Below are 22,541 nucleotides of genomic sequence, written 5' to 3'. Positions count from 1 at the left end.
TTTATCAACTTATATTTTAGACATTTGCTTTTCAAATGGAAAAGAAGTCAAAAAATCATGTTGACCAACTTCATTTTTCTGCGAATCTCTAATCATGACAAAGGTGGGATAAACTGCCAATGGGGAGTGAGAGTGGGGGCTTCCCTGAAGTCAAAGGCACCAATTTTCTTTTTTTCTTTTTCTTTTTTTTTCTTTTTGGGTCACACCCGGTGATGCACAGGGGTTACTCCTGGCTCTGCATTCAGGAATTACTCCTGGAGGTGCTCAAGGGACCATATGGGATGCTGGGAATCAAACCTGGGTGGCCACGTGCAAAGCAAATGCCCTACCTGCTGTGCTATCACTCCAGCCCCAAAAGCACCAATTTTCATGTCTATCAATGAATGAGTACATCAAATCAAAGAAAATTAAATTCACCAAGATATATGTTGGTTTCACTGAGGTTTATTAATAAAAAGAATTATATTGACTTTTTTTCTCAATGGAATTATGGCTAATATCAAAAGATTGAATTATTTACTAAATTAATATATCTTCTCTCCAGATATGAGGTTTTCTGAAATACAAACCCAGTGTCCATAATCATTTAACAAAATTCTGGAAGCACTGAGTTGCTTTGATTAGAACTTTATATATTTTTCATGAAATAAGCCTAAGTGCTCCTGTCCTCTGTACCCTATTTCTTCATTTTTTTTAATGAGTGAATCACAGTGGGGTACAGTTACAAACTTACAAACTTTCGTGTTTGCATTACAGTCATACAATGGTCTTTTACCCATCCCTCCACCAGTGCCCATTCTCCCCCATCAATGTTCCCAGCATCCCTCCACTACCCCCACCCTATCCCCCACAACCCCACCCTACCTCAGCGACAGGTCATTCTCTTTTATTCTCTCTCCTTTTGGGGGTTGTGGTTTGCAATAGAGGTATTGAGCGGCCACTGTGCTCAGTCTATAGTCTACTTTAGGCACGCATCTTTCAACCTGAATGGGTCCTCCCAACATCCTTTACTTGATGTTCCCTTCTCTATCTGAGCTGCCTTTCCCCCCAGCATGTGAGGCCGGTTTCCAAGCCATGAAGCTGACCTCCTGGTCCTTATCTCTACTACTCTTGGATGTTAGTCTCCCATTCTGTTACTTTATATTCCACAGATGATACACCCTATTTCTTTCTTTCTTTCTTTCTTTCTTTCTTTTTCTTTTTTCTTTTTTTTTTTTTTTTTTTTTTTTGCTTTTTGGGTCACACCTGGCGATGCACAGGGGTTACTCCTGGCTCTGCACTCAGGAGTTACTCCTGCCGGTGCTCAGATGACCATAATGAGATGCTGAAATCAAACCCGGGTCAGCCGCGTACAAGGCAAATGCCCTACCTGCTGTGCTATCTCTCCAGCTCCTATGCACTCTATTTCTTAAGGAGGTTTTTGGGCAGAATAATATGACATAAGTTGACAAGATTTTGTTTGATTTCCTCCACCACATCTTCAAGTAAATACAAATAACATTGGATCAATATGAATGCAAGATAAAATTTTTAAGCAATTTTTTTGAACACTGAAATAATTTACATGACTACAGAAATGTAAATGGGGGAAATGGTTTCTGAACCTCACTCGGTGGTGCTCAAAGTTTACTCTAGGCTCTGTGCTCTGAACTCAGGATATTGTGATGCTCAGATATCACTCTGATGCAGAGACTGAACTGGGGTCTCCCACATGCAAAGTCTGCACTCACTCTTTGAGTGATTTCTCAAGCCCAAGAAATGTAAATGCCTTGAGCAGGAGCATTAATATAGCAGGTAAGGCGCTTGGCTTTCACACAGCCACAACCTAGATTTCATCTCTGGCATCCCATGTGGTCTCCCAAGCCTGCCAGGAATGAATCCTGAGTGTAGATCCAGGAATAACTCCTGAGTACTACCGAGCATGGCCCCAAAACAAAAAAGAAAAAGAAAAGAAAAGAAAAAAATACAAATGTCTTAATATTCAAAATGCAGCCTCCAGAGAACTTGATTCATTCCTTCCAGCTAAGTATCATTGTGTTAAAAGATCTAATTCCAAATAAATATTAGAAACAGGAAACTTTATCACCTTTCCTTATAAAGAAATATAGCTCTTATAACCCAGGCTACCCAGCTACCCAGGCTAAGTGAAAATGAAAAAGACATTAGAAAGACACACGGTGCCAATAGATCATGCATGGAAGAATGGTGATGATTTATTCTTCTGAAAGATCTCCAAGGAGGAAAACTTGGCAATGTTTTTCCATGACCTTTACAGAGATTCACCACCTCAGAGCAGAATTCCTTCTTAATCATAATAGGAACCTTTAAATTTTGTATTATGACAAGTATATTTCTGAATTTAATGCTTTTATATGTATAGAACTTCTTTTCTGTAATTTATTTAGAACAGTCTCCCCCAAGTGAATTATAATTAGGCATTTAATTTTCATTGAAAAGAGTGAAATGCATAAATAAAATATATCAATTTACATTTTTACCAAGACTTACCCCATTTTGTCATTAAATTACTCTTATTTTTGTTTGCTTCTAATTGTTATTATAAATTAGCAGAAGTTGGAGTTTACATTTTTTTTCAGATGTTTGGAAAGTATTAAAAATGCTACCAAGGAGAAGGGCTGGGAAAGGGCAAACAGTCTGTCTCATAATTCTGCATCCCCTGGGCTACAAGAACCTCCAAATATTTGCTCATTTAACAAACCTTAATATTTATAATTATGTTTTAGATTCTGTATTAGACTCTAGGAAGCAATCCGACTAAATTCTAAGGAGTTTACTATCTTAACGGAACCATTTTATAAAGAGAAAATAACAAAGTTTAAAGCAATTATTTGTTTTTTTTTTCAGGACCACACCTAGTGGTGCTCAGGTCTTACTCCTGGCTCTGCTCTCAAGGATCACTCCTGGTAAGGCTCAGGGGACCCTATGGGATGCTAGAGATTGAACCCAAGCTTTGTCAACACAAATGCCCTATCCACTGTACTATAGCTGAGGTCATGTTATACTGGTCTATTGTAAATTATTCTAGTGTTCTAGGGAAACATCTTCAAAACTCTCTGTTGTTGAAACAAAATAATTATAATTTTTAAATAAATATTTTATTCTGTCATATGATCAAATGAAGCTAGAACTTTTATTCTTTTCTCTTTTGTTTTTTTTGGGGGGTGTTGGCCACACTCAGTGGTTGCTCCCGCCTCAGTTGTTGGGGATGAAGAGGGTGGGGGGTGGAATCACTCTTGGGGACTGTGTGGAGCAGAGGATAGAAGTCAGGGCTCCAGCTTGCAAAGCAAGCGCTCTACTCACTTGAGCAATTTCTCTGGCCTCAATTTTATTATTTTCAGAGGCACTAGTCTGGGATATTCAGAAGTACATAAAAAAATTTTTAAGACATTAAGTATACCTACAGGGAGACAAGGAGACAAATCTCTAAGGGTGTCTTGTGAACAGAGACATTGGCAGCTGTTGTTATAGATCATCTCTTTAAAGACACTTATATAGTGAATGGCATTAGAAAGCAGAGATAATTTCTCCCATTGGAGCAGAGTCTGTTTCTGTAATGTCCAGTGTAATAAAAATAACATCTACCTCAGGGAACAAGATAGGTCAGGTTTGCCTGTTAGAGATTTGGTTCCCTAATCTCAGTCTCAGGCTTCTCTTTGGGTTTTTTTGTTGTTGTTGTTTTGTTTTTGTTTGTGTGTGTGTGTGTGTGTGGGTGGGTGAGTGTGTGTGGTGACTGGGGTTCAGGGAAAGGCACATTCGGCAGTGCATAGGGCTTACTTCTGGATGGGTTAGGGGGCCATATGAGGTGCCTGGGATTGAACAAAGGTCAGCCACCGGGGCAAGCGAAAAGGTCTTGCGCATTGTACTCTCTCCAGCCCAGCCTCACAGTGTCTTAGCTGTGTCTGTAGCATCCATGTGAGTCACTTTGTTCATTTGGGGAACAAAGAATTGAAGTGTACAGAAATATCATACTCCCTGATATACTAAGAGAAATGTGTTTTTCATTGGGGGGCACAGCTGGTTGTGCTTAGAGGCTATTCTTGGCCCAAAGTTCCAGGGCCCTACTGGTGGTGTTTGGGGGACCATGTCAGGGCTCCTGCACACACTCTGTTTGTGCCACCCAGCCCTTTGAGTCATATCTGTGGCCCAGTATAAATCACTCTTGGTCTCCGATGCAGAAATTTCTTATCTGTCACCAGCATTTTTGTTTTTGGTTTTTGTGTCACACCCACCACTGCTCAGGGATCACTCCTGGCTCTACACTCAGGAACCACTTGTGGCAGTGCTTGGGGACTCTGGGAACGCAATCTGGGTCAGCTGCATACAAGACAAGCACCCTACCTGCATCACTCCAGTCTCAGAATCAGCGTTTATGAAACTGAACCAGGTTTACTTGTTGGCTGTGAGTGGTAAAGTGGTAGATCTTTGCAGCACTTGACATTGTCTTCCAGAAACTCAGTAGTTGATAAGGATGTAAGGAAGGCACACAGATAATTATAATATATTCTATTTGTGACAACAGGTATGCAAATTGTTATTGATAAGGACAAAACTGATTGTGAGATTTTGTTCTTTTGTATGTGGGCCCGTCTCTGTGGTGTGAGATGATATCTCATTGTTGTTTTGATCTGCATCTCCATGATGATTAATGATGTAGAACATTTTCTCATGTGCCTTTTTTGCCATTCGATTTCTTCTTTGAGAAAATTTCTGTTCATTTCATCGCCCAGTGTTGGTGTGGATGTAGCAAGAAAGGGACCCTTCTTCACTGTTGTTGGGAATGCCGACTGGTTCAGCCCTTTTGGAAAACTGTATGGACGATTCTCAAAAAATTAGAAATTGAGCTCCCATTTGACCCTGCAATACCACTCCTGGGAAATATATCCCAGAGAGGCAAAAAAGTATAGTTGAAGTGACATCTACACTTATTTGTTCATTGCAGCACTCTTTACAATAGCCAGAATCTGGAAAAAACCTGAGTGCTCGAGAACAGATGACTGGTTAAAGAAACTTTGGTACATCTACGCAATGGAGTACTGTGTAGCTATTAGAAAAGATGAAGTCATGAAATTTACATACAAGTTGTATTACAAGGAAAGTATCAAGCTAAGTGAAAAGAGTCAGAAAGAGAGGGACAGACATAGAAAGATAGCATTCATCTGTGGAACATAAAGTAACAAAATAGGAGACTAACACCCAAGAATAGCCAAGATAAGTACCAGGAGATTCACTCCATGGCTAGGAGGTCAGCCGCACATGCTAGGGGAAAAGGGAGCTCAGATAGAGAAGGGAGCACCAAATAAAGGGTGTTGGGAGGATCCTCCCAGGATGGGAGATGAGTGCTGAGAGAAGAATATAGACCGAACATGATTGCCACTCAATGCCTCTTTTGCAAATCATAGTAAGCAATAGGAGAGAAAGAACAAAAGGGAATGCCCTGCCACAGAGGTGGGGTGGGAGGCATACTGAGATCATTGGTGCTGGAGAATGGGCACTGGTGGAGGAATGGGTGGTCGATCATTGTATAACTGAAACCCAAGCCCCCGAATTTGTAAGTCTACAACTACCTCAGGGTGTTTCACTAATAAATATTTTTTAAAAAAGACTGTGAGCAAGAGATCATTTCAAGAAGGAAGGAAAGGAAAGGAACTGGTATGGGACAAGAAAAGAATTAAAGCTTGTAAATCCATTCCTATTTCTAAGACTCTTCTGTCTCAGTATCTTCCACTGAGTTCTATTATTGGAATCACTCAGGATTCAGATATTTTTCCATATCTCTTTGTAATCTATATCCTTTCTTGGGAAACTTTATCCACATGCTTTACTTCAGCTATCAAATATGTATGTTTGCCCTAATTTCTTCCCAAGCTTCAATTCCTTGTTTCCAATCCCTTGCTTCACAGCTGGATAATTTTTAAGTGATTCAAATTTAACATGTCCAAAGTTGAGCTCTTTTCTTCACCTCTGATTCAAATAATAGTCTCTTCTCTCATCTAGCTGTTAAAGAAATAATCATTCTCCAGACCTCAAGCAAGAAACCTGTAGGGAACTCTTACTAACATACATGCCATCAGAAAAAAGAAAGTCCAATAGAATCAGTCTTAGATGAACTGTGCCACCAGTTTGTTCACTGTTAAGTGTCAATAAAGACAGGATACCCCAAAGTTGTCCAGTTGCTTCATCGAGAGTGTTGTGTTGACACAGTGATCTATAATAGACTGACTTGGTAATTCACTATTATTGGGAAGGTTTTTTTTGGTGGTGTGCGTGTTTGTTGGGGGAGGGGGTAATCCACAATCAGCAGTGCTCAGTAGTTACTCCTGGCTCTGCACTCTGGGATTACTGCTGGTGGTGCTTGGGGGACCATATGGGATGCTGGGAATCAAATATTTGGGTCAGCCACATGCAAGGCAAGCACCTTCCCCAATGCACTACTGTTCTGGCACCTTGGTGGTTCACTATTATTATTCTGATTTCAAAGTTCATGTAGGGCAGGTAGAAGGATAATACAGTAGGTAGGGCACTTGCCTTGCACTCAGGGGACCCAGTTTGATCCCCAGCATCCCATATGGTTCCCTGAGCACTGCCAGAAGTGATCCCTGAGCACAGAGTCAAAAGTAAGTCCTGAGCACTGCTGGATATGACTCAAAAACAAACAACAATAAGTCCCACAAAGTTCATGGTGGTGCCAAATAATGGGCCCTGTGCACTAACTCTATACCTATCCAAACTGAGTTCAACACTAATAGATCTGTTTGGTGTTCAGTGGATTAATAATTACTTTTGAAGTGTTGCTTCAAAATATAAAGAGAATTCATAAACAAGTTTGAGGATTTCACCTCATTATAACTGTTCCTTTATTTCCACCCTAAGGATACACTGACCTGTTTCAGCCTTTGATGACCTATCACTGTTTTATCTGATTCGCTCTTTTTATCACATATAATTGGGGAGGGAAATGCCATTTTATTAATTTATCTCATACTGAGGGTCTTGTGGCTTACATCCACAGGATTTTATACTTACAACACCACATCCACCATAAGAGTGCCAGTATCTCTTATTATTGTCCAAGATACTCTCTATCCACTGAACCCCTTCACAGCCTCAGTTACCAGATCTAGTGGCAGTATCAGGGTTTCTTTCCATTGGGGATTCTCCAATCTCTTGTTTTCTTTCCTTATATTCTCCACCCTACACCCTAGCAAGATCATCTGGTGTTTGTTTTTCTGTCTGACTCACTTCTCTTAGCATGTTATCCTTCAGTTCCATCCAAGTTGAAGCAAATGCAAGATTTTGTTTTAATTATAGCCAAGTCATATTCCATTGGTCAGTATAGTATTCCATATCAGTCCACTTATATACAGAATTTCTTTATCCACTCATCTACTTTTGAACATATGGGTCATTTCTAGATATTGGCTCTTGTAAATAGTGCTGTAATGAACATAGGATGGAAAATATCCTTGTGAATGAATGTTTTTGTTTTCTTGGGAGAGATGCCCAGGATTGGAATCTCTGGAAGTTCATATGGAAGTTCCATTTTTAATTTTCTTGACAAGTCTTTATAGCCTTTATTTTCCATAAAGGCTAAATCAGACAAAATCCCTACTAACAATAAAAGAGGTCTCCTTTTTAACCACATTCTCACAAATAACAATTGATTCTGGACTTTTTGATATAGATCAATTTCACTGGTGTGGGGTGATATCTCACTGTGGGTGTGATTTGCATATCTCTGAATAGTGTTCAACACTTTTCCTTATGTCTATTGGCCATCTAAACCATTTCATATCTATCTTTGACTCTTTCCAAAACCAAACTACTAATAAATTCCTTGCTTTAAGATTTTCCCCTTACCCAGTATCTCTCTTCATTAATACCACAAATTCTTTCAGATAAAATTTAAGCTATTTTCAAGTTCTTGGTTCTATTTATTCTTTTCTTTTCCTTTCTTTCTTTCTTTTTAATAATGTAGGAGTACTGCTATTTGTTCAGCCATTGATTAAGCTGATTGAATTGGGCATGAACTCCACATTACTTTTTTATTTTATTGTATCCACACTGTCTTGGTTAGCTAACCTGTTCACTGGCCTATTTTTTATTGATCACCTCCTCAAAGAACTATGTCCTCTTCAGCTTCTTCCCAATAAGAAGCTCTATTTGTTGTCTCCAGTTACGTATCTCTAACACTTAGCACAAGGGATTGTAATTACATTTATTTACTGTGTGGCTGGCTCTTCCACTAGATTAAAACTCTTGAAAGCAAGAACTCATCTTTCTGTTCCTCCTGACCTAAATAGTGTCTGGCACACAAGTATTCAATAAATATTTATTAAATGAGTGGATAGATAATGGAGCAATATATGAAGAGTGAAAGATGAGCTATGAACATTTACACAGCAATTTAATCAAAGTATATTTAAAATTTTAATGAGGGGAAAAAAGAAACAATGGTATAGTGCTCTTGTTAAATGCTATTGGTTATTATGATTAACATATCATCAATATGAATTGACTGCTATTTCAATAACTATTGTATTTTTTCCTCTGCATAAATTCCTAATAAGTTAAAGATAAAATAAACTGAAACATAGTCAACATTTCCAAATTTATATGCTTTCCTTCTCTTTTTTAAAGGGAAATAAAATCATTTTAATACTGAAGTTGATAAAGAACAAGATTTATATTAATATGACATATCCTTTTACATTTTTTCCTTTCTCCTTTTTCCTAGTGGATTCTCTCCAATTTATATAACTTTTGTCTTTTGGGAGGGCCACACCTGGCAATGCTCAGAGCTTACTCCTGGCTCTGTGCTCAGAGATTCTCCTGACAGGGCTTAGGGAACCATAAGTAGTATGAGGGATTGAACCGTGTGGTCTGTGATGTGCATGATAAATGTCTTAATTCCTGTACTGTCTCTGTGCCCTTCCCCATTTCTTTACAAAAATTTTTTTGAAAAGTGACAAATAACTTTGGAAAGATTAGAAGAGACTGAAATACTGGAAAAGACTGCTGGTACCTAATTTAATGTACTTGGAGAGTGATAAGGAAGAAAAAAGAAACTAGAAAGTATGAAGGACTTGAAGTTACAAATAAAATAGGGAGACAAGAAAGAATACTTTAATCATCTGAAAAGAATAATAAAATATAAATGTATTTCAGTCTGGTATTTTGGGAAGAATTTTCTAGAATTTTGGTGGGAATTTGGGAGTAAAAGCAGAGATTTTTTTTTTTACAAATATACAGACTTCTGATGAGATCTGCAGTGGGCTTGCTTAGTTATTTTAATGGTACCATTTCCCCCTAAATTAGCTTGAAAGCAAAGAAAAGTATAATGATCTGAGCTAATAATGAGTCAGAAATATAGCTCAATACGGTTGAACACATGTTTACCATGTGCAAGGTCCTGACTTTTAACACTGGTGCAAACAGGGCCCTCCTGTCCTGAGAAAAATCAGTTGTAGCTCTGGGGGACACTACTCAAGGCTCCTAAGCATCATGGCACCATGGCACCAGGAATAAACTCTGTGTACCAGGCACAAGCTCTGAACATCATGAACAGGCTCTCAACATCAGGCCGGCACTGCATTGCTGAGCAGGGTCTTGGAGGTCTCTAAGCACTAAATCAGCTCCCCTCCAGAACAAAACAAAAAATTTTACTTTATATTATCATTATTGCTATTATTTGGCTTGAGAGTCACACTCAGCAGTGCTCAGCATTTACTCTTGCCTCTGCACTCAGGAATTACTACTGGCAGTGCTCAGGAGACCATCTGGGATGCCAGGGATCTAACCTGGGTCAGCTGTGTACAAGGCAAGCACCATACTATCCATACTGTTGTTTCTGCCCCCAAAAAGTTTTTACTTTATGATAGTATTTTCCAATATAAACATTTTACCGAAGTAGAAAATCACAGTTTTGTTCAAAGAGTTATCTGTGCTCAAGGGCATTATTAATAATTGAAAAATGTATAAACAATAAGCATGTTCAATCTTAAAGAGTTGGCTAAAGTATGGTTGGTTCACATGTTCATTCTTAAGGTACCAGATCCAATTCTAACAAAGAGCAAGGTGATATACCCATAACAACAAGTAATTCAATTCAATTCAGCTCCATTCTGACACAATTCATAGAGACCTTCATGGCAAAGGTGAAGCTCAAGCCCCAAGAACACCTTCACTTGAGATCCAGCTCAGGTAGTTACTGGGATTCCAGCCAGGTGGCTCCCAGTTCAGAGGATCCCAGAATAATAGTCTCACGTCAGATTGATTTACCAAAAAGCCCATAGAACTCAGGAACCATGTTTACTCACTAGTTGGTTGCAACATTAGGCATTTCTCATGCTTCTGTACAATACTGCCATTGGAGTGACTAATGTAGGGCACAGAAAAGGCCTATTTGATATTCATCTCTTAGGAATGCCCCAGTGAGACACACCTGGGATAAGTACCCTGGAGAGCACTCATTGGCAATCCCCTATTCCTCACAACTCTGCGAAGGGAAATTGCTATGATCCTTAAATATCTAAACATTGGCTGCTGGTTCTCCAGGCAAGAGCTGTCTTTGCTTAGTCACCTCATTAACATAATAAGAGATAACCCTTACCAATATCAGTAATTTAGAAATTCCAAGGCTTTTGAAAGTTGCAAGTCAGGACATGTGAAGACCAAATATGTAAATAGAAAAAAATCATATTTGGGGGCTGGAGAAGGAGTACAGTGTGTAAGTCGCTTGCCTTGTACATGATCAACCTTGATTTGATTCCCACCACTGTATAAAATCCCCTGAGCCCCCCCAGGAGTAATCCTTGAACAAAGAGCCAGGAGTGAGCCCTGAGAACTTCTGGGTGTAATCCAAAATCCTAAAAGAAAGAAACGTATTTGGGTCAACTGAATAACTATATATACACATTCTCAATAAACCTTAACTTTATTGATTGAATATTATGCAGTTCAAAATCACACTTAGAAATATATATTGATGTGGGAAAAATATTCACAATGTTTTGTCAAATGAGAAATATAGATTACCAAATCATTATATTATATTATAAGTTGATCCAAGTGAAATGGATACACATATACTTCTACAAAGGAAATAGCCAAATAAGAGTAATAATCAGTTGATTTAAGTTAATAGGATTATAGGTCATATTACCTTTTCGATGAATTTTTCCATATTTTTAATTTTATAAAATGGATATTTTAAACACCATTAGGGTCCATTTTAAAAATGTGTCTGAGCTGGAAAGAAGGCATAAACTCTTTTTTAAAAGTGGTTTTGAGAGACCAGAGAAATAATAGAAAGACTATGCACTTGCCTAGCATGTAGCTGAGGCCTGGACAATGTTTTGGATCCCAGCACTGCATTTGGTTAGTACTATCAAATGTGACTCCTGAGCACAGACATAGGTGTGGCTCATGGGCACTTCCAAGTGTGGCTCTCCAACCAAAAATTAAAAAGTGCTTTTGAAAAGAAGAACTGATAATGGTGGTTGAAGATCAATATTAGACAAGAAAAACTGCCTTTGCCTTAGAGCCTAAAGATAAGAGCTTGGGGCTGGAGAGATAGCACGGTGGGTAGGGCATTTGCCTTGCGCTCAGCCGACCCGGGTTCAATTCCCAGTATCCCATATGGTCCCCTGAGCACCGCCAGGAGTAACTCCTGAGTGCAGAGCCAGGAGTAACCCCTGTTCATCACTGGGTGTGACCCAAAAAGCAAAATTTTTTTTAAAAAGTGTTTTTCCTTATGTGTGGAATATAAAGTAACAGAATAAGAGACTAACACCCAAAAAAAAACAAAAAAAAAAAAAAAAAAAGAGACTAACACCCAAGGATAATAGAGCTAAGGGCCAGGAGGATTGCTCCATGACTTGGTAGCCAGCTTCACATCCTGGGAGTAAAGGCAGCTGGGACAGAGAAGAAACCACTAAGTGAATGATGCTTGAAGGGCTCGCTTGGGATGGGAGATGTGTGCTGAATAGACTATAAACCAAACATGACGGCCATTTACTACCTATATTGCAAAACATAACACCCAAAAGGAGAGACTAAAAGGGAATGTGCCTGCCACAGAGGCTGGGGGCGGGGACGGAGGGCAGGGTTCGGTGGGGGGGGGGGGATGCAGGAGGGATACTGGGAATATTGGTGGTAGAGAATGGGCACTGGTGGAGGAATGGGTACTCGATCATTGTATGATTGAAATGTAATCACGAAAGTTTGTAAGTGTGCAAATGTATCTAACTATATCTCACAGTGATTCATGTGCATATGTATATGAATATATAAAGCACACACACATATATAATGTGCTTTACTACTCTTTTTCCTTATAAGATCCCTCCTTCTTTTGTGAGCAAATGCAGACGAGATGCTTGCTTTGAGTTTGCCATAATCCAATTAGTTGCTTATTGTCAATAAAATTCTTTCTCAGAAAACAATAACAACAGAAGTAGTTTTGGGGGCCCAGGAGAGGACTCACAGTATTGGAGGGCCTGCTAGGCCTGTTGGAGCTCTGGGATTGATTCTGGTATCTCTTGGTCCCCTAAGCACCAAGTCTGGAGTAGCCACAAGAACCACCTAGATGGCCCCCAGGTCACTCAACGCCTATCCACCCAAAAAAGTGGGTTGGAAGGCCAAGAAAGTGGTTCAGTGGTAGAGACATATCTCGCTTGAGTGGGCCCCTTGGTTTGATTTTCTGACCCTGCTTCCCCTCACCAAAAAAAAAAACAGTGAATTTGAAAGCAAATAGAAAATTTACTAGAGAAGTTTATGTATGATTTTAAGGAATTCTACATCAATTATTAAACACAGTGTAGACTTCGGGGCCTAGGAACCTGAATGAGAGTGATCAGGGAGGGAAATTATATTCACTTTGGACAAAGGTAGGTGTCTGTGAAGGTGCCTGGCATAACCAGTCTTCTTGTCTTTCTGTTTTCATCACTTAATGCCAAAGAGGGTCAAAAGTATAGACGATGGCCTTTCTTTAGAGGATTTGTCAGCAGGGAGCTAAAATCTCATTATCTTTCTAGGGAGAGGCTTAAAAATGGAAGCTATCTATAAGCGCCTCTGACACCGAACTCCTTTGAAGCTTCAAATCATCAGAATGCCAGCAATAAACTTGTGTAAATCCTTTGAAGATTTTTGGCACTAATAAAAAGAAAATGAAAGGTCTTTTGCCTGAGCTTTGTCACATTAAATAGATAAAATTATTAAGAAAAACAGAAACTATGTTTCAAACCATAGGTTTTTCTAGGTGAAATGAATCTTACCTCATAAAAGATATAGCCAATGGAGTTATCTATTTCTTTAACCAATACCTTATAAAATTGTAACTAATTTATCAATATGTACAAAACCATTGATTTTTTTTAACCAATGTACAAAACCACTGGTTAGTAATTGTGATTTACTTTAGTAAAGGATTTTCTGATATTGTCAAACAGCTAACCAACAACTCTCTAAAGTACTCATCTGAAAAAAAACTTGCACATAATTTACAAAATCCCATCAACTACAGATCCACTACGCATTACCAGCAAATTCTCAAAATGAGGTCTTTTGCTTTGTGGGGAAGATAAAGCTAGTATGGGAGGTGTCTTGCAGCCTGTCTAGTTCATGCCCACGACCGTATATGATCCCCAAACACCACAAGGGGTCACTCCTGAGCACAGAATGAGCCATGAGTAGTGGCTCTGCCAGATGTCACCATATAAACCCCCAAATCAAAAACCTGTTTATAAACAACCAGTTTCAGAGGTCATGGAGATAGCTCATAAAGCCTCGCTTGGCATGTGGAAGCCCGTGGTTTCACCCACCATCACATGGTCCTCAGAGCACTGAGCCAGGATTAGGCCAAGAGCACCACTGGGTACAGCCATCCCCTGTACCCCCACATAGAACAAACAAATAAAAAAGAAATAACTAGCCTCTGATAAACCTATAACTGATAATATTACATGATTCTGGTAAAGTCAATAATTATATTATTTCAGTTTATTCCTAATTTTTGTTACAGCAGTTGAGGGGTTGGGACACACCTGGTTATGCTCAAGGCTCACACCTGGTCCTGTGATCAAGGATCACTTCTGGTGGTGCTTGGGGATCAAACTGGGGTTTAGCACGTGCCTTACCTACCTTCTGTGCCATCTCTCCGATCTCCGATTATTCTAAAATTTTAGAAGCTCCTCCAACTTTTATCTATGATTTTTTCTTAAATTTTACAAGTTCTTACAGCTTCAATGTGATGTTCCCTGCTCTGATGAATTGCAAACACACAAAAGATACTATTATTTAAGATGGTGATTTTAATACTCTAGCTTGTATTATCGACTATGAAATAAAATTAGTGGACAGTGACTAATCCTAAAAACATTAAACACTGAAGTCTAGATTAAGAGATCAGGATTCAGTGACCTAAGAGAGTTCAGTGGATTGAGCACAGGCTTCTCATGTGGGAAGGCCGAGTTCAATCCCCAGTATCATATGGTTTTCCAAGCTCTACTAAGAGCAACCCTAAACACCTCCAAGTATGCCCCCCCCCAACAAAAAAAAGAGAGAAAGACAGAGAGGTTAAGATTTAGCATGTATTAGATATATGCAAGCAATTATCTTGTAAAATTTTTGTTTGGTTTCTTCATGTATGTGTTGGACTGAAGTGTTACAATTTTTATAAATGGGGTTGTGCTGAATGCTATTTTGTGGGTGACAGGGGAGTGGGAAATGTGCCCATAAACTCCATTTGCAACTAAGAATCTTTCCCTCAATATTTCTATGTTGGCATGATAATAACTGTACTAATTTAATTATCTGTTCAGGAATGGCACATCCTGTACCAAAGGTAAGAAAGGGAAAGATGCACTATGTTTTCAAACCTTTGTGAAAGTAACTGAACAGGATGTGCTTTTTAATGGTACTTTAGTTATTTATTCTCTTGACAGATGGATAAAGAATTAGATAGGAGCAATAGCACAGCGGGTAGGGAGTTCGCCTTACAAGCGGCCAACATGGCCGACCCGAGTTCGATTCCTCCGCCCCTCTCGGAGAGCCCGGCAAGCTACCGAGAGTATTTGATATGCCAGACACAGTAACAACAAAGTCTCCAATGGAGACGTTACTGGGCCCGCTCGAGCAAATCGACGATCAACGGGAGGGCCTTTACCTTTACCTTTACTGGTAAGATGGTTGATTGAGTATACTGTGTGGCTAGACTGGGTTAAAAAAAAGAAGCCTCTGTGGATAAAATAAGGGCGAACACAAATAATTGACAAAAAGTAAGGAAAAAAGAAACTAACAGAGAGAGATCAATGGTTTGAGTGCATGCTTTGCACTGGGTTTGATCTCCAAGCACCTCTTGGTTCCCTGAGCATTATCAGGTACTTCCCTAAAGCACTGATCCAGGAGTAATGCCTGAGTACAGCTGGGTGTGGTCCCAAAACAATCACAAAAATAGACCAACAGGGCAAAAGGCATGGCTCAAAGCACAGAAGTTTATGTTTTGCATGTGGGAACCCCAGGTTCAATCCTTGCTCAGGTACTCACAACACTGCTAGAGTGGGTTGGAGCGATAGCACAGTGGGTAGGGCATTTGCCTTGCACGAGGCTGACCTCGCCCACCCAGGTTCGATTCCTCTGCCCCTCTTGGAGAGCCCGGCAAGCTACCAAGAGTATCTAGCCCGAACAGCAAAGCCTGGCAAACTACCTGTAACTTATTCAATATGCCAAACACAGTAACAAGTGTCACAATGGAGACGTTACTGGGCCCACTCGAGCAAATCGATAAACAACGGGAGGACAGGGATAGGGACAGGGACCACTGGGTGTGACTCCAAATGCAAATCATAATAATTGATAATAAAATAGAAATAAAATAATTAAATACATGAACAGTTTTCACAAGTGTTGCAGCTATTAATCTAGAGGTATATCTCCAGTTCGGTGACAAAAGTGCTGACTAGATTTCAATGAAACACAAATGTTCATGTTAGATCCATGACCATTTCTAGACTTGATGACTATAAATTGTTTATAGTTAAGAGATGTGTTGACCTATGAAATAATATAGAGCAAGAGAAGGTATCATTCCATTAATTATTCAATTCCACATAATTTGAACACTTTTTGTGTGCTAGGCACAGAAATAGTAGCCAGAAAAACAAAGGCAAATAAAATATACTTTCCATGGCCATAGTTAGTAGCTCTTGAGTTGAGAAAGCTAATATAAAACTGATAACAAAGTGTAATCAACACAGTGAAAGGGGGGGACTGCCAGGTACAAGGGTAACACAGGAAAAGGAGTGGTCAGTTCCTCAGAGATGGAATGCAGATCATGGGAGTAGGATTGGGACCTTTGTGGAAGAGACAGGGACAAAGGTACCGGAAGTTTAGAAAATTACCTCAAGGGCGAGCATTATCATGCACTTTGGGGGTTCCTATTTGAATGTATTGATAGAATCTCAGAGGCTAAGGTGTCAGAAAGTTACCCTTTAAATTGAGACTGTAGAGCGATTCGAGCCAAATTTGGGGCCCGGGAGAGAGTTCATATTTCGCCAACAGGAGGCTTAGGTTTAATTCCTGGTACCACAAGTTTCCACCAGCAACAACATCTGAACAGTACACCAGGAGGAGCCCCTGAGCACTGCGGGGGTGTAGCTGAAATTGTTTGTTCCTATCAACAAGAAGACCAACAACAATGAAAGAACCTTTGATACCATGCAAAAGGCTACACTTTATCCCACAGCTTAGGAGCAGACAGCCAATGAGTCAGCTCTGGCAACAAAATGGAAATTAATTGAAAGGAAAAAGAGTTTAGAGATGAGAAAACCGCTGAGGCTGTGAACTTTGATATCAGAGTTGACCACTGGCATATGATGTGACCCAGGACACTGATATCAGGAAAACCAACATGTAATACTTTTATCTTGCAAGGCAGATAAGCAGAGAATTAACAAGTTACACATGTAAATTGTAGTTTCACCTTTAGGAAACTGTAGACTGTCTTTCATACATGTCCTGAGGGAGCATAGCCTGATTAGCACCATCATCTGATCAGCAAGAAGAAGGCCCAATGGAAGCTGCTAGGACCTGCCAGGCAGCAGGTCTGGCTTCCTGTGGAATAAATTAACCCCAGAGATCAGACATGGAATTCAAATCCCACAGCTGGGAGAGGGTATCCAAGTTTCCCATTTAAGGGTTGTGCCTTTATTCCTTGCCCATTATAACTACTTTTCCAAAGTCTAACCATCATCTTGCAGTTTCATTTCTTTATATTTCCTGTAAAATTTGCCACTTCAAAACAGATAACCTTAGAACAAAAAAGAAAACCAGCTGGAGGGCCCCACAGCTCCCAGAGAATGCTCCGGGCCCCAAACAGAGCCAATATCACCGGGAGGTCCCAGATGGAGTAGGTGCTGTCGCCCCACCTTCTCCAGATGGAATCCCAGTGACCATGAGTTTCTACAAGCATGGTTCTGGCATGCGGGTACCAGGACATTTTTTCCGAACCGCACGGCCACTTAAGCGGCCATGCGGCATTTCCTTATATGCAAAGTGATCAATGGAAAGTAAATCATCCAACATTTCTGCCTGAAAATCAGGTTTGAATTCTGGTGGGAAAATCTGAGCAAAAGATAATGCCCAACCTAAATGCATCTGGACTGTGTATTTAACTATGGTGCTATGCCACCCTGGGAGGGGAAGGGTGTCTGTCCCTCCGCTTGTCTCCTTCTGTGTTGGCGACATGGTGTCCTGCATTTTTTAGAGCCTAATGAACAGCCCGGTATGTGACTGCATTGATGAGACATGTGGGGCTTCATGGGATGGGGGGTGGAATCGGCCCTGCTTCTCGCCATGACAATGCTCTGGGTTGCCACCCTCAAATGCCTCCTCCGGCATCCGACCGACCATGAATCCAGAGGCACACATAGTAATCTCGGAACCCAGGGCCTTCTGGCAGTAATCCCTCTAGGTTTTTTATTAAAATATTAGAATTACAAATTCGCGTGGCCGCTATTGTGGCCACACAACATGATATGCTCTTCATAATCAACATTAGAAAACAAATTTTCTAATGATGTTTTTGTGGCAGGTCTGAATGTTGGGGAAAATTCCAAATAACAGTGGTGTGTCTTTTGTCGTAATATTGAATGTGATCAACAGAGAGAGAGAGAGAGAGAGAGAGAGAGAGTTAAGTGGAAATCTGCCACACAGGTGGGAGGTGGGTGGGAGGGGGGGTATACTGGGATTCTTGGTGGTGGAAAATGTGTATTGGTGAAGGGAAGGGTGTTTGATCATTGTATGACCAACTGAGACTTGAACTGAAAGGCTTTGTTACTGTTCTCACGGTGATTCAACAAATAAATTAAAAAAATATAAAAAAATAACCTTAATGATAATAGCAAATACTCCCACAGTCTTTCCTGTGGTCAGGTCCTATTCTTAAAGCTCAACATATATTAAATGATAAACTTTTCATGTCAACCTTCAGAGAGGATTGCTGTTCTTGTCTTAGTTCATTTGGGCGGCTAGAACAGAATACTCAGCAACGGTAACTTATTTTTTCTTAAATATTTTTTATTAGTTCATATAATATGATCACAATAGTGTTAAAAGTTTTTTTTTCTTTTTTGGGTCACACCTGGTGATGCACAGGAGTTACTCCTGGTTCATGCACTCAGGAATCACTCCTGGTGGTGCTCAGGGGACCATATGGGATGCTGGGAATCAAACCTGGGTCGGTCGTGAGCAAGGCAAATGCTCTACCCACTGTGATATTGCTCCAGCCCCTTAAAGTTAATTTTATTTATTTATTCTTTATTGAATCACTGTGAGATACAGTTACAAAGCTTTCATGATTAAGTTTCAGTCATACGATGATCGAACATCCATTCCTCCACTGGTGCACTTTCCACTTTCCATTTGCCACTTCAAAAACAAATAACCTTAGAACAAAGAAGAAAACTGGCTGGAGGACCCCACAGCTCCCGGAGAATGCTCCGGGCCCCAAACAGAGCCGATATCACCAGGAGGTCCCAGATGGGGTAGGTGCTGTCACCCCACTTTCTTCAGATGGAATCCTGGTGACCATGAGCTTCTACAAGCATGGCTCTGGCATGTGGGTACCAGGACATTTTTTCCGAACTGCATGGCCACTTATGCGGTAATTTAAAAACAGCAGAAATGAATTTCTCTCCCCATACTGGGGGAAGGAGAGTCTAACATGGGGTGCTAGCCATTGCATATCCAGTGGGTACCTGTTTCCAAGTTCACAGATCTAATCGACTTGTCAATTCCGGGCTTCCCCATACTACCACACTGGAGATTTGGTTTCATCATAATAAATTTTGAGGGCACAAATTCAGTTTGTAATATATATTCTCATTTTTCAGAGGAGCGAACAACAAGTTGTCATGATTCATTCACGGAATCTTGCTCTAGAGTTGCTGGGTTTTTTTTTTGTATCAACGTAATATTCATCTTGAATCTCAATTTTATTTTATTTGGGTAATAAATATAATGATAAATAGCTATTATTTGGATAATCAATACCATGATATAAATATAACAATATAACAAATATAATGATAAATATTATTGGGATGGTAAAGAAAGCACCAAGAGCTCTCCTGGGCAACGCCTCGCACTATACTAGAGGTCATTGGTTGGGAATCAAATGGGGGTTGGCTGCATGCAAAGCAAGCACCTTTGTTCCTATACTATCTCTCTGGCCCAAATATCACCTTTTGGTTTGTTTTTTGGCCATACCAGGCAATGCTGAGGGCTTACCCTTGGTTCTGCACTCAGGGATCACTCCTGGGGAACATGGTGACTATATATGGAATGCAGGGGATCCAACTCAGGTCTAGTGTGTGTAAGGCCAGAGCCCTGCTGTGCTGTATCTAGTGATCTTTCAGAAAGATAGTAATCTTTCAGAAAGATAGTAATCTTTCTGCCCCCTCCCAATCTTACATTTTTCTTTTCTTTTTAGGTTTTATTTGGGGGGACAACACCAGGCAGTGCTGAGGACTTACTCCTGCCTCTGCATTCAGGGGTGAATTCTAGGGGGTTATGGGGGACTCTCTGGGGTGCTGGGGATCAAATCCAAATGGTCAAGTGCAAGACAAGCACCCAACCTGCTGTACTATCTCTCTGTCCCCCACCAACACCAAATTCTACTTTTATTTTTTTTTCAAATTCTACTTTTAAAATGCACTCAGTACAAGAACATGGGCTCAGTACATTGAATTAATTTTGCTTTAGAGAGAAATCAAGTTTCTATTTTTATCAACTGCAAACAATTCTGTAAGCTCCCCCAACCTGTTATACTTTTTTATATATGGTGTTCAGGGGTTCAGCCTTCTCAAGAAGCCACCTACTCTCAGTCTGAGTTTGGCAATTCACCTCAGGCAGAGAGATCACCCCTCTCTCTCCCCATGTTGTTTACAATGTAACCACATTTTCTTTGTCCTCTAGAAATTCAGCTAGGGCAGGGAAGTTAGAATTATGGCACATTAAAATTTCTTCTTTTTAATTCCTGACCTTATCTTGCAGCAATGGGCATCAAACTAATGTTAGCTTCTTACCAGTAAAATTTTTGATTGAGGGCTGGAGCAATAATAGCACAGCGGGTAGGGCGTTTGCCTTGCATGCAGCCAACATGGCCAACACAGGTTCGATTCCCAGCATCCCATATGGTCCCCCGAGCACCGCCAGGAGCAATTCCTGAGTGCATGAGCCAGGAGTAACCCCTGAGCATCGCCGGGTGTGACCCAAAAAGCAAGAAAAAAAATTTTTTTTGATTGAATTCATCTTTTTACTTTTCATCGTTAGGCTGTAAGGCACAGATTTCTATTGAGAGTAGAAACTACTTCCATACACTGAGGCTCTTAAATAAGGATATGATAGTAGCAGAAAGATATTTTTAAAAAGACCAAACTATCACTGAAGATTTTAGGATCTACTTACTGGTTGTAAGACCCTGAGCCTGGGTTTTCTTAAAAAGTTTCAGGTCCAAAGGGGTACAGCAGATAGGGCTTTTGACCTTGCACGTGGCTGATCATGGCGCCCCTATAACCCCAGCACAGAGCACTGTCAGGAGTAATTCCTGAGTGCAAAGCCAGGAGTAACTCCTGAGCATCGCTTTTGTGGCCCCCAAAACAATTACAACAGTAATAAACGTTCCCTGTGGCATTTTGGAGCATGAGTTTTATTTTCAGGAGCGATTACTTATTTAGAGAGAAAAAACAAATTACCTGGCGCTTGATTCCTAATGAGTTTTTAACTGCGGAGGTTGGGGGTGAGGAAGGAGCACCTCTTCTTTTGGCCAGAGAGATGGCTCAACAGACAGACTGGAGCTCACATGCATGAGACCCAGGTAAGAATCCAGCGCTGCATGTGGTACCAGGCACTGCCAGGAGTGTGTCCCTGGCCCCTTCCGAGGGAATAGTCCTGGCGCTCCAGGTGTGACCCCGAAACATGAAAGAAAAAAGTTCTTAGGTGAGACTCTTCTAACTTTATGGACTTCCATATCTGCCAAGAATATAGACTAAACACACCAAGACTTTAGAAAATGTTAGCGTGAATGTAACGCAGTTTTGTATATATTTTACTTCCGGCAAGAGAAGGTTTTAGAGAAAAGGATAGCCACTCCCTGGAAGTGAGAGGAGGCAGGCAGTAGGTGGGCCCACAGGAACCTCCGTGGTTCCCCTTCAGTGTGCATGGAGTGGTTTGTTCACTGGCACAGACCTAAGTCTGCCCCCTGCGAGGCAGCCGGATGTTTGCAAACCAACTTGGGTTGGGGAAGTTTATTTTGCATTACCCAACACTCATTATGTGTTGAAAAATTACAGGTTGATATGTCACCTGGTAACTACTCACCTTTGTTAAAGTAAAATACGATTGCCCTCCTGAGATTAGCCCCCCAAAGTGAGGAGTTTTCTTTTGAGGGGAGGAAAGCGGGTGGGGATGTCCCAAGAGCGCACGCGAGACTCCCGCGTTTTTACCCTCTGCCCCATGTCGTCGGCCCCAAAGTCGGAGTTTTCCGAAAGAAAGAGAAGCCTCACTGTGACTTCTGAGCAGGCCTCGCCAATAGTGGAATAGAGGGAGGAACAGCATGTTCTTTAGTGTAGGTTTGCAGCCCGGCATATCCCCACACTGGGAGATCTTGCCAAACTACCTACCTAACGGCTTGGTACTTGTGTCTAGAAAACGTGCGTGGCCCCAACTTTGAACGTGGGGGCGAACACGTGGAAAGCACGGAAAAGCGCTAGGTGACCGACACCTTGAGCTCGGTGCTTCTGTGGCTCTTGGTGGCCTCATCCGTGGAGCCCGGCCGCTAGTTCATCCCCCGAAGGTGCCACGCGGAAGAAGGTTCACCTTCCTCTCCGATCGTTCATCACCTGCGCTTTCAACTTCTGGCCCTTCTCAACCTACCGAGTAGCCCAAGTTTGGCCTGCAGGGGACTCGGGGCCAGCTGCCCTGGGACAGCCGGGAGAGGGGGCGCGAGGGGAGGGGGGAGCCAA

The sequence above is a fragment of the Sorex fumeus genome, unplaced genomic scaffold (genome assembly GCF_029834395.1).
Source record: "Sorex fumeus unplaced genomic scaffold, SorFum_2.1 ptg000128l, whole genome shotgun sequence".
Lineage (NCBI taxonomy): Eukaryota > Metazoa > Chordata > Mammalia > Eulipotyphla > Soricidae > Sorex > Sorex fumeus.
The sequence above is the reverse complement of the archived record's forward strand: the minus strand, read 5'-3'. Positions refer to the sequence as shown.